We start from the raw sequence: 12,741 nt of genomic DNA on the forward strand, positions 1-12,741 counted from the left end.
TGGCTGGATGTCCGGTGACACCATGATGCATTAAATTGCCGGCAGATCTGAGGCAGGCGGGCAGGAAGCTCTGGTGTCAGCATGGAGGCAGCGTGGTGGGGCACCCTGGGAGGAGGGTCTCCGAGTAAGGGCGAGGTTGCTGGGCAGACCCAGGGACACCCCCTTCCTGCCACCATTGTCACCTGAGGGGCTCCCTGCCCTCCAACCACCCCCTTGCCCTCTTGCTTTCCCCAAACACACCAGATCCATCCTGCTGTGGGTCTGTGCATGTGTTCTTTCTGGAATATTCTTCCCCCAATACCTGGTTGGCTTCCTTCCTTGCTTTATTCAGATCTTGCTCAGATGTCACCTTGCCTGTCCACACTGGCTATGACGCCATCTGCCCACCCCACTGGCCCGTTTTCTTTGTCCCACTCCTAGCCTGGGTCTCTGGGCAGTACCTCTCACTGTTCGGTGTTCTAGTTTATACTGAGTTGTCTATCTCTCCAACTAGAGGGCCAAGGTCCCACGTGTCCCCAGCACCAAGGACAGCGCCCAGCACACAGCCGGTGCAGTGGAGGCTGAGCACCACAGGGATGTCCCTCCAGCCCAGAGCCCCCTGGAGACAGAGACAGATGAGGGGCAGAGCTGAACCGCCAGCTTATCTGCTTCTGTGTTCTCTCCCTCTCTCCTCTTGGTAAGTGGACACCCAGAAGACAGGCCCTGTGTCCCTCACCCTGAAAGTCTCATCTGAAGCAGTGTGCTGTCCCTTTTGCTCTGGGATAGCTGGAGGGACACTGCAGGGAGAGGCGTCCTGGCTGCAGACTGGCTTCAGGAGAGCCCCACCCCTGCCCCACAGATGCCCACCTTCCTGACGGGTCAGGGCTGGGGGAACAGCCAATGGCTTAGGGGCCCTGCCCAGGAGACAGCCACCTAGGGCCCAGGGCAGAGGGCAGGTGCTGCAAGGGTGGGGCTAGAGCTCGACGCCCCTTCCTGCCTTGGGAGGACAGTACTCCAGCAGGAGATCCCTGACAGGCGCTGCCTGGAGCAGAGTCCCACAAGGAAGCAGGTCCAGAGCTGGACAAAGGGAGGCTCTGTCTCCATGTTCTCAGCAGACCCTGCCCCAGAGGGCTCCCCAGCAGCACTGGGAGTCCTTGCAAAGGGGAGCCTTGAGGTGCAAAGCACTCACTGGGTCCTGTGTGGTGGTACCAGGATCATTCCCACTTTCTAGAGGGAAGAACTGAGGCTCATGGGGGTCGACTGCCTTGCCCAAGGCTCCATCGGTCAGTTGCTAGGAGCTGCCCACAGGGACGTCTTCTGTAGCATGGGGTCTGAGACCACCCAGCAGCTCCTGTTGCCCCCCCCACCCCCACTCTCACCCCGAAGTTCTGAGAAGTGAGGTCAGAGTCCAGATGAGGGAAGTAGTTGGGAGAGATGCTTGCCTGGGGGCTAGACAAACATGTTCTAGAACAGCTGGCTTTGGAGACCAGGCCAGCGACTTTATCCCACCACAGGGGGCTAAGTGAAAGTCTCACCTAGGGCCCTGAGTGGCACCCAGGGCCTCTGCCCCAGCTTCTGCTGGAGGGCTGCGCCAGCCGCCTCCCTGTCCCCACACCACAGCCCTCCCGGCCCCTGGGAGGATTCTGTTTGCATTTTCCCAGTGGAACCATGGAGGGGCGGGTGCCAGGGAGGGAGGGAGGCCCTACTGGCCCTTGGGTAGCAGATTAAAGATGGATATTTTGTTTGTTACAATCAAGACCTCTGATTTCAGTTTTATAAATTTTTAAAATATTAATTATATTTTGGAAAGTGTTCCGAGGTGAATGCATTAGCTGCTGCTCCCTGCTTAGATGGCAGCTCTGCTGCTTGGCCCGGATTAGAGCAGAGGAGGAGGTGGGGCATTTAATCCACCTTGTTAAGTTATTAAATTTTCTTTATTTACACACGAACCCACTTTCATTAGCATTGTAACAGGTGCTCATTAACAATTTATCATTTGGGAGGCAAGCGAGACAACAGCGAGAGAGACATTGCTACAAAGTTTACTCTTAATTACAAGGAAGCAGCTTTGAGGACAAAACAAGACTGCACCCCTCCCCTGCCTCCCTGGCCCCCCAGCCCCCAGCCCCCCAGCCACCCTAGTTTCCATGCCCCAGAGGCTTCCAGAGGCCCACTCGCTGCTTGCTCTGGTCAAGCGAGGGCCCTCAGAGGAATGCCAGCAGTGGGGGAGTGTAGTCTGTGCCCTGGGGCAGGTGCTGGACACCTGGGCTGTGACCTCCTGAGCCCCAAGGGGTGGAAGGAACATGAGCACAGAGCCAGCAGGCCAGGACCCCATTTCCAGCCTGAGTGACCCGGGCAATGACTTCACCTCTAGAAGCCTCCTTGGCCTCCTCTCCAGAGTACATGGTGGCGGGGGGTGGAGGGGTGTGGGGGGGTGGGAGGGGCCCAGAGAGGAGCTCCCAGGGGAGCCAGCAGAGCTGGGAGGTGGTGGCCTGTTGGTGTGACTAGAGGGTCTTCTTGTCTTTCCACATCCCTGAGGGCGTCCAGGGGCACTGTGCATGTGAGCAAGGAAGGGGTGGCCAGGCATCGGAATGGCATGGGGCCCCTCCCTGGGGATCCAGCTTTCCAGAATTCCTCCTCAGGACCTCCACAGTGGGCATGCCATCAGCAGGCAGGTTTGGGGGGCCCTCAGAGTCTGACTGTCCCAATCTCTCACCACCCTGGAAGCAGGAAGCTATATCCTCCTCCTATATACCTGTGTGCCTGCTGCCTTGGGTCCCCACTGGGTATCAGGGTGCTGATGAGGAGGTTTGAATGTTCCTTGTCAGAGGGGACACAGGGGACTGCCTTGGGCCCCCACCCGGTACCAAGGTGCTGGGTGAGGGGGTTTGAAGGCCCCTCGTCAGAGGGGATACAGGGTGCTGGAGGGAGGAGACTGTGTGGACAGTTAGCTCAGCCCTGTAGGAGGCCAGGTGTGGCATGGGTGTGAGGAGACCCCCATCAGCAGGGGCACGGGGGCTCCTGGATTTGGCCAGGCTGTAGGTGCTGGACACAGCAAGAAGTGGGTGCTCGCAGGGGGCCTGCCTCCTCCTGGGAAGCCCGTCCCAGCTCCTCTCTAGCAGGAGCCACCTGCCGGGGGTCCAGGCCTTGCATGTCATACCTGCCCTTCCCTGTTCCCTTGGGGGCCTCAGGCAGGAGGGAACTGATGACTGGTGTGGCCCAGCCTGAGGGGCAGGTGGAGACGAGCCTATGGTCAGCACAACAGCATGGCTGTGCCCCACACCTCGATGAGACTGCTGGTCACCCCGTATCCTGGGGCCAGCCAGCCCTCCTCCTGCACCTGCAACCCAATGAGTGGGGCCTCCGGCCCAGTGCAGTGAGCAACACCGACCTCTCTGCTCTCCCACAGAGGACCCCTCATCCCGGGGCCGGCGGGGGCCTCCGTGGGGCCGGGCAGCCGCCTTTCCAGCCGCCTAGATAATCGTCTGCCTCACACTGCTCCTTTAAAACATATTTCCAGGGTGTTTTTCACGGATAGGGCTTTTAATATTCATCTCAGCACTGACAATTTTTCCTGCCTTGTTACTGAGAGCCGGTGTCGGTTTTTCATTGTATCTTTGGACAGTCGGTTTATTCGGAGCCACTTAAAGGCTCAAAAGTGATTCTCTTTTATAATTTGAGAAGTTTCATGGGCTGAACATCAAAGTGATGGCTGGGACTGTTCTCCATGCTCTCCTTGCTCCTTCCCTCCGCCCACCCTGACCAGCCCTATCTGCCAGCATTATTAGCGACATAGGCCACTCCAGCCTCACTGCACCCCAGGCCTTTGGGGACAGGCGTGGCATGCCACACTGTCGGCCTTGTCCCAGTGTGGGAGGACATGCATTTCCATCTAGATTTTCAGAGAATGGTGAGGACAGGGGAGGGGACTCTCAGTCCAGAGGCTCGGGCCTACACTGGGTCCTGTACCATCTGCAGCCCCCAAGGCCTCAGCTTTCCCATCTGTAAAATGGGTGTCTTGGCACAGAGCAGGGCCATAAACTCATGTACCCACTGGGGTCAGGCAAGTCTCACAGATGGGTGGTGCCTGTTGGGTGTGCCAGCCAGAAAGAGAGCTGTCCATTAGACAGCACTGATGGAGCACCGATTGTGTTCTAGGGGCTGGTAGCCATCAGCCCAAATAGGCCAGAATCCTGGTCCTTGGTGGCAGAGAAACAACAGGGTCTGGGGGCCAGGAAGAGAGTGCAGGGAACGGAGAGCCATCCCAACAGGTGGGGCTGACCTTGGAGGTCCTTTGTGTCCTGCTGAGGGCCCCCGAGACCCCTTAGTGAATCAGGGCTGAGGCTAGGCTTGCCACAGGGACACCCCGGGTTCCTTTCTGGTCCCCAGGGGCTGGCGCCCTGGTCACCTCCCCTCAGGCTGGATGGGCCCTGGGGAGACGGGCTCATTTTCGTCAGGCAGAGGCCAGGGCTCAGATCTGCCAGTGGTTTGGGTTTTTTGAGAGAAATCAGAAGTCTAGATGAGCTTATAACATCTCTTGATTTCCGAATGTTGGCAACTATTTCAAAGATGTTTAAAAAAATTCGCATTGGCCAGATTTGTCCTACAGGCTCGGCTTGCAACCTCCGGTCTAGGTAAGAAACCGTTGTCTTCTCCACTTGGCCACGGCCACGCCGTCTTTCCCGTTATTAACCGCAGATCCGTTTGGCAGGAGTGTGCCTACCCTAGCTGTCTGTCCGGGAGCCGCCCTCGCGGTGGTACTGCCAGGGCCGGGGTGAGGAGGGGTCCGGGCCGCGGTGCCCCATGCCCCCCTGCACTCACCAGCACCACGGCTGCTGTCCTGCCTGCACGATCTGTCTGCACCTCTACCTCCCCCTAAACCACTACTAACACTGGTGTGATTTTATAATGTTTGCACTTTCAACTACAACAAGATAAATGGGCACAATTATCCGGTTCCCAGACTGGGAACATGTGGCCTGGCATATGTGGGGCCAACCTAAGCAGAAATCCAAATGCGCCTCCCCAGACAGCACACCGCACTTGCCCGCCCGCCCGAGTTTCACTCCGGAATGGCGCCACCGGTTCCCACACAGACAGCTGGCGGATCATCAGATGGCATTACAATATTTTTACTTATAATAGAGAAAGTAATAAAAATACACATTTAAGTAGCATATTGCTGTTCTAAAGGGGCCGGGAAACCTGGAGAGAACTGAGTTTTGCTGTAGATTCAGAGCCAGCGTTGATCCTCGCACAGGGCTGTGGCCAGGGGTTCGGCAGCCTGGTGAACGGGCACTTGGGGCTGATGCTGCTGTGCCACAGCTGCATCTGGCCAGCAGGTTTGGGTCCTGGTATAGGTAACTTTCAAGTCTGGTTCTTGAGAAGTCTGGCCTCATTTCCTCACATGTGAGGGATAGGCAACTTCCCCATCTTTAGGGGTGATCTGTGGAATGTAACCCTTGGGAGGCCAGAGTCCTCTTAGAGACCCATGTGAGTGCTGGGACCCTCACTCCTGCATTTATGGATAATTTCAGGGCACCCTCGAGGGCATCCCAGATTGAGAATGCTTGGCTCAGACATAAACACAAATAAACTTGACCACATGAGCCATGGCTGCTGCCAGCGTGGGCCCCTTTCCTTGTATGAGCAGACTGAGGCTTCCACAGGAGACGGGTTTGTCTGCAGCCCCAAGAAGAGCTGGGGGCATGGCCAGGCCTCTTGCCTTCCTGAGTCTCAGAATCCCAGACCTTCGGCTGGCCATCCACACCGTGTGCTATGGACGGGCTCGGAGGAGGCACCTTTGCTGCCATCTTTTCTGTGGTGACTTTGGGGTGGGTCTGATTTGCATGAACCTCCAGATTTGACCGAATTCTCAGACTCTGCTGTCCCAAATGGAAGGCAGGAGAAAGAGTGATGCCAGGTGAGGTCTTGGCCCCACCCCACCCCACCTGCCCAGCCCCTTGGGTTCCTGCCCCTGGGATAATGCGGCCCCCTGTGCGCAGGTGCCGCTGGCTTGGGGAGCTCGGCAGGGAGCTGGACTTCAGCCCCACCCACCCCCCAGGCCTCCCACCCTGTCGCTTGTCGGTCCTGCCAGGCGGGGTCTCAGGGGTAAGAGGAGCACTCTTGATAACACCAGGTCATTCTAGGCGCTGTAGTCAGAGGTGCTTCAATGGAAGATAAAATTAGGTGAGTCACAGCAATGCTCTGGCCAGGGCATTGGAAAGGACTTACAGGAGGAGGTGACATGTCAGCAGATCTAGTTTGTGGGGTGATGCACAGCAGATATAGTGACAGGTGTCATGTCAGCAGTTATAGTTTGTGGGCCTTGCAGAGGTCTGGGGAGGAGCCTTCTGGGCAGAGGGAATAGCAAGTGCAAAGGCCCTGGGGTTTGGAATGGCCTAGACCTGCATGCACGGCCACAGCAAAGGGGCCTGTGTAGCTGGAGTGCAGAGAAGAGGTGACTGTAGGGGTGTGGTGCACCATGTGGGAGTTGAGCTCTCCTTCTAGGGGCCATGGAAAGCTGCCAGCACATGGCCTGAGGGCCCCACGGGCAGGACCCTACTGCATCTGCTCCTCTTGAGGCCCTTGTGGATGGTCACTGAGGCCATGTGCAGGACAGCCTGAGTGTGGGGCATTTCCTTGGGGGTGGCCCAGGACCGGGGCACCCTGGGATCCTGAGTTCGGGGACTCTGTCATTCTCCACTGCCTGGACACCATCCCAGGAGAGCCCCATGTCACATGGGTCCTGCCAAGGAGTTCCTCTGTTCCACCCCCCGTCCTTCCCTTGAGTCCTGCATGTGCAGGTCCCTGACTTAGACAGACATGGTGGGTGGGCAGGTGGGCTGCCCTAGGCATTGCCCCCTGGCTCCACCCACCCCGCAGGCAGGAGTGCCCATCACCCCCATCATGACAACAACCAATAACACCACCACATCCAAAGTCCCTCTGGGGCTGGTACTCTGTGACACTTCTCCCCACCACCCCCTTCTGTGACAGGTCATGCCTGACCCACAGGCACACCGCAGGCCATATTTGGGCTTCTGGTGATCTGAGGGGTGGCTAGGAAATGGCTGCTCCCCTCTGTACAGCTGAAAGGGTAGGTAGTGTCTGTATGGCTGGGGCCTGGGAGCTCGCCCACGTGCACATGGGGGTCTTCGGTCCCTCCACCCAGCTCCTGCTGCAGCCCAGCACGCCCAGCCTCTCCCTTCATGCCCCCTGTCCCCTGGAGCCACTGCCCACCCTCCCTCCCTACCTGCTGTCCATCCCACCTCCACTGCCCCCACCATCAGCCCTCCTGCACAGCACCCAGAGGGGCCTCTGGAAACCCAGAACTGCTCACCAGACCCCATGTAGGACCCTCTGGAGCTCCTCTCATTCCTCCCTGTGTGCTGAGCCTTGGAACTTTGGCATCCCTGCTGAGTCCTGGCTCCTCCTGGAAGCTCTTGACTCTTCCTTCCATCTGGTCCACTCACCTTGTGCTGGGGGGGTCAGAGACCAGTCTTCTGTCCTGCATGGCCCTTTGCATCTGTGAGGGGGGCCTTGCAGGCACCCCTGAAGGGAAGAGACCAGACCTCACTCATCTTTGGGGAAGGAATGGAGAAGGCACTCTTGTGATCCAGGCCAAGGCCTGGCTGGTGGCCTGAACCTGAGCTGGCCAGGACTGAGCCAGGGGGTGGGTGCTGAGCTCCTGATGGCCAGCCTGGAGGCTTTGGATCAGGAGCAGGACCATCCAGGGGTGGTGCTGATCTCACTACACAGCCCTCTGCCCACTGAGGGGTTGGGGGGCGCACACCTGCCCTGGCCTGCTGTCACTTACAGGCTGGGAGAGGATGGGATATGAGTGTCCAGCCTGAGGAGAAGCCTGTGCTCACCAAGGGAACATCCTCCCACATCCTCTACTGGGGCTCCCTGAGAAGCTACAACCACAGCCAGCCAGAGAAAGATCACCACCCAGGCCTGGGCGCTGCAATCAGGGACCCGCTGTCCTCTCCTTGCTGCCCTGGAGGGACCCTAATGCAGCAGAGGTGGGCAGGAGCCAGCCCCACGCCGCAGGCCTGAGCTGCAGGAGCCCTAACCCAGTGCAGACCTTCAGTTATGTGGGGGTGTTTCTGCATCTGCCCAGAGACAGGATTTGGGGGTTCACAGTGATTTTTCTACCCGAGTGGTCTTAAGTGCCCTGCAGTAGCCTGAGACATACCCCAGAGCAGAGGAAGGCACAGAAGGGCACAGGATGTCTCAGGAGGAGAGAAGAGTTGAGTAGTTTCCTGCCCGCCCTGGAGCTACATGCACCCCTGTGAAGGGCCTTCCTCCCATCATCTCCTGATTCTCAGCGGGAGAGCTGATGTTCAGGGAAGTGGTGGGCTAGGGTTCCATGGCCAAGACCAAGGGATGGTCAGCAGCTCACTCTCCTCCTCTGGACACCTCCTAGGCCTCTTCTCCACAGCAGAAACAGGCCAGGTGCTGGGGACGGGGGCACAACCAGTTTTGGTTTGGAGTGACAGGAGACAGGCCACAGCACTGGGGGCCTCTCTCAGGAGCACTCTTGTCCTCTTGGGTGTGGGGTGCCAGCAGTGAGCAGAGGACAGGATGAGGAAGAAGACGGATGGCTCTTGCACAGCAAGTGCTATGGTGAAGGCCAGCAATGAAGGCCGTTGGTGGCCGAGGTCGGGGCGCCCGGAAGCCGAGGCAGAGGTCTGGGACCTTGGAACGGGGCTCAGAGAAGACAGCCAGTCTGGGGAGCGGTGCCTGGGGCTGGGTCAGGGGCTGACGGCACCCGGGCTGCTCCCTGCGCCCCCTGCCCCCCACCCCGAAGGCCTCCCGCAAGCGCCACCCACTCCTGGCTCTGAGCCCAGGCCCCCGGGCCGGGTCAGCTGGGCCCCTCCCGGCCGCCCGCCTAACTGTGTGGATGGGAGGTGATTCTCAAGGTGAAATTTCTAGTTCCGTTGAGTCACTTTTGTTCACGGCAGCGCACAAAATGTCATCCCGGCCCTGTTCCGCGTACGGTGTGCGGCTCTCCCGTCGCATTTAAATTTACTCCACTTTCCCTCCCTGACACCTGTTTAAATCAATATCTTCCTCTCCGGGTCGCGGGGAGAATGTGCCCGGCTCTCCACACAGCGCTTCTCAAATCCACTAAAATCAACACAATAATTGAAATATTTTCAAGCTGATTACACCGCAGCCCGAGGCTAGCCTGGTTGCTAAGGGTGAGCTCCGCGGTTGCTAGGGGGAGTAAATCATCTTGCATTATTTGATTTTTGTTATAGATATGAAACCGCTACTCCCGCGATTAAATGTCTCTCAGCCTAACACCTATGGGACCTGGGGAGAAAGAGGAGAGAGGCGCCAACCTTGACCCTGTCAAATAAATATCTCTAACTTTTCCTGTCCTCGGGCTCCCCGGCCAAACCTGTCTCTGGGTTTTTTTCTTTCCCTTAACCTGACTTGAGACAACAAAGCTTTGGGGACTAGAGACGAAGAGGGGGAGACTGTCCACTCCGTTTGCGGCCTGTGCGGCCTCACCCTCCACCCTCTGGCTCTGGTGGCCCCAAGGGAGGGACAAGGACTCATCTCCCTGCGACTCCTGCCCGGCTTCTGCCTCCCCTGCTGCTTGGTGGCCAAGGGAGCCACCAGGCCCCAGGCGCCCCCGAGTGGATGGGCGCACAGCTCCTACTCCGGGGGGTGTCTCACCCACTCCCACCGGCTTCCTCCTGACCCCCGCCCAGCTGTCACATAGGGGCATAGGGCCTTGGGCTGCACCCCCTCCCTGGCCTGTCCCAGCCAGCACCCTCAGAGAAGCTGGGGTCCCTGGCCAGCCACGGCTGCGCCCACTAAGCTGTAAGTACCTCTGCACCGAGCCGGCTGGCTGGCGGCAGGTGGGCGGTGAGGCTGCCCTGCTGGGACCCAGCCAGCTGTTCCCATGAATGAATCTGAGTAAATTAACAAACAGCACGCAAACCTGTCAATTGAATCATTCTTGATGACTCTAAGTACCAGACCGGCTGGGCGGGGCCTCACCCCTGCCCCCAGCGTCCCAGGACCGTGCCCCCCGCCCCTGATCCTATCCCAGTCGCCGGCCCGTCTGTCAGCCTTCCCCCAGATTTGGCTCCCGAAGCGCTGCCCTCACTGGGCTTGTCCCTGTGCTAGAACCTTCCACGGCTCCCAGCTCCAGGGGGCAGTGCAGGTGGCAGGACTCGAGTCTGAGTGCCCCCAGGTCTCAGGTCCCACTGTTGCCCTCCCTAGCACCCCAAACACCCCAGGGCAGCCTTAGCTCTGCTCCCTGCTTGAGCACCCAGCTCTTTGGGGCTCAGTCCCAGACACTTCTTTTTTGGAGGTTGTTTCTGCCTCCACCTCATGATGCTTTCCCTCGTCCATCACGCAGCACTCTACACTTTGTCCTGTCGGCCTCCTGGGAGGTGTGGCCAATGTGGGAGCTGTCACCACCTCACGGCTCTTCCCACTGGACACCTCCTAGCCAGGGCGCAAACCCGCAGGGCTCACGGCCAGCCCCTGCAAGCCCTGTCTGCTCACCAGACGCCGTGTGCTGGGTCTCTGGGCCCCCAAGGGAGGTCAGGTGGTGGGTGCAGAGTCTGTGCTGGCTGGGCAGGGCTCTATGGAAACCCAGTCCAGCACAGCCCAGCCAGGCCAGCATGGGGCTGAGGGTGGACACAGAGAAGCCCCAGGAGACGGTGTGGACCTCCTTCTGGGGCCCATTACTTACCACTACGTCACTTTCTCAGCCATCCTTGGAGAACCAGGTGTCAGGCTGCCCCCAACTTACAAATGAGGATGCGGAGGTTCAGAGGTTCAGCACTCCATGTGGGGGCCCTCAACCAAGATCAGGGGCAAGGTTAGGGAGGCTGGCACTGTGAGCAGGCTTGTTGGTATCACAGCTATGGAATCGGCAGATGTGCCCGTGAGTCCAGACCCTGAACCCCAGCCTTGGGTGGGGCCGGCATGGTTTTATTTTATTTATTTATTTTTATTTAATTTTAATTTTAATTTTTTTTTAAGAGAGAGAGAGAGAGTTAATAATGAGTGTGGGAAGAGCGGGGAGAGGGGCCGAGGGAGACGGAGAATCTTAAGCAGGCTCACACCCAGTGCAGAGCCCGACGTTGGGGCTCGATCCCACAGCCCTGAGATCATGATCTGAGCCAAAATCAAGTCAGATGCTTAACTACTGAGCCACCCAGGCACCCCCAGCATGTTTTAGAATGGCAGAAGGGTGTTCTAGAATGTCTGAGGCCTAGAGAAAGAGGCCTGGGGGCTAGGACAGTGCTGGTGGGGAGATGTGGGGGCTACTGGAGGCCACAGCCCCTCACCCACTGTGCTTCAGGCCACACTCCGGTGTGCCCACTCTTGCCTCACTCAGAACTAATGGGGCCCACGTGGCCACATCCTGCCCATTCTACAGATGTGCAGCCGAGGCTGGGGAGCAGCCTGCCCTGCAGTAGGCAGTGGATGTGGCTCTCATATCTGGCTCTTCCCTCTCCCCTACTGGCCTCACTTCCTCCCCATGAGAGGGACATGAGGTGGCCACCATGTGTGAGCAGGAAGGAGTGCTGGGGGCACTGGGTGTCTGCACACAGTAGGTGCTCTGTAAACAGTGCTAGTTACTCCTGGGTTCCTGTAGGTCCCAAGGCAGGTGTGGACCAGACGTACTTGCCCCTGAGGGCCTCTGCCCCGGGCCCTCACATCCCTGCTCATGTTGTGCAGATCTTCTGCTTGGGGTACCCTCCCCCTACCCACCCCTGAACTCCTACATATCCCTCAAGGCCTGTTCTACTACCGCCACTGTTGGAAAGCCTCTCCTGCTGTCCTGGGCTCCCAGAGCTGCCAGGGCATGCTTCTGTGCTGGCAGGCTTGATGGTTAGGGAATCTGTCCTGCCCATAGGTCTGGTGCTCCTGAGCGCAGGGGCCCTGCTCGTCTGATTCCCTGTGTGTCCCCAGCAAGGCCCAGCCCAGAGCCAGCCACAGACCTGGCTTTGGTGAATCCCTGCCAGGAGCACCCAGAAATGGGAACAGCCCTCTCTGGTTCATTTGACTCAGACTTGGGCCCATGATGACCTCACTGTCACCTAGTCTGGGTGGGGGTAGGCTGGCCCCTGGATGGCCCTCAGGTGGACTCAGGCTAGGTTTCCCTCTGCTGCAGCTGAGGCTCCAGTGGCCAGGCCGTGTTGAGGGCATCAGCTGGAGAGTACCTTAGCTCTGGGGAGTACCCCGGCCAGATGGAGCATCACGGGGGAGATCTGATCTCTGCAGATATAGCCACCAACGTCTAGGGGGGGCGGGAGGAGCCTTTCATGCCCCGGCCATGGGTGTAGATCAGAAGGAGCTGAGGGTGTTGGGACAGGTTGGAGGGAGTGTGCCCACGGGGGTGAGAGGTCCCAGGGTTGAGATCAGGTGAGCCTTGTCTCCTGGAGGCCAGCCCGGGGCTCTGGAACTGAGACCCAGTGTGTCGCCCACAGTGGCCGTGCTGGGGCAGGTGGGGGCTCTGGGGGCACCTGGGGAGGCCCAGAGGTCTTGCCTTCTCTCACCAGCCCTTAGGGTGGCTCGGAGCCCAGCGGATCCGCCTTGCCTAGCATGGGGATCCACACCCCAACCCCAGACACTGTTTTCCAGAACCCTCCAGCAGCCCCAGCTCTGGCCTTGGGCACTGGGCTCCCAGCACTGAGCAGAGAAAGTCCGTATCCCACGTCCCAGGGAGCCCGGGGAGTGCCCCAGAGCCTCTCCTATTTGCTGGGAGGCCACCTTCTACCC

This window comes from Nyctereutes procyonoides, unplaced genomic scaffold (assembly GCF_905146905.1).
Source record: "Nyctereutes procyonoides isolate TBG_1078 unplaced genomic scaffold, NYPRO_anot_genome, whole genome shotgun sequence".
Taxonomy (NCBI): Eukaryota; Metazoa; Chordata; class Mammalia; order Carnivora; family Canidae; genus Nyctereutes; species Nyctereutes procyonoides.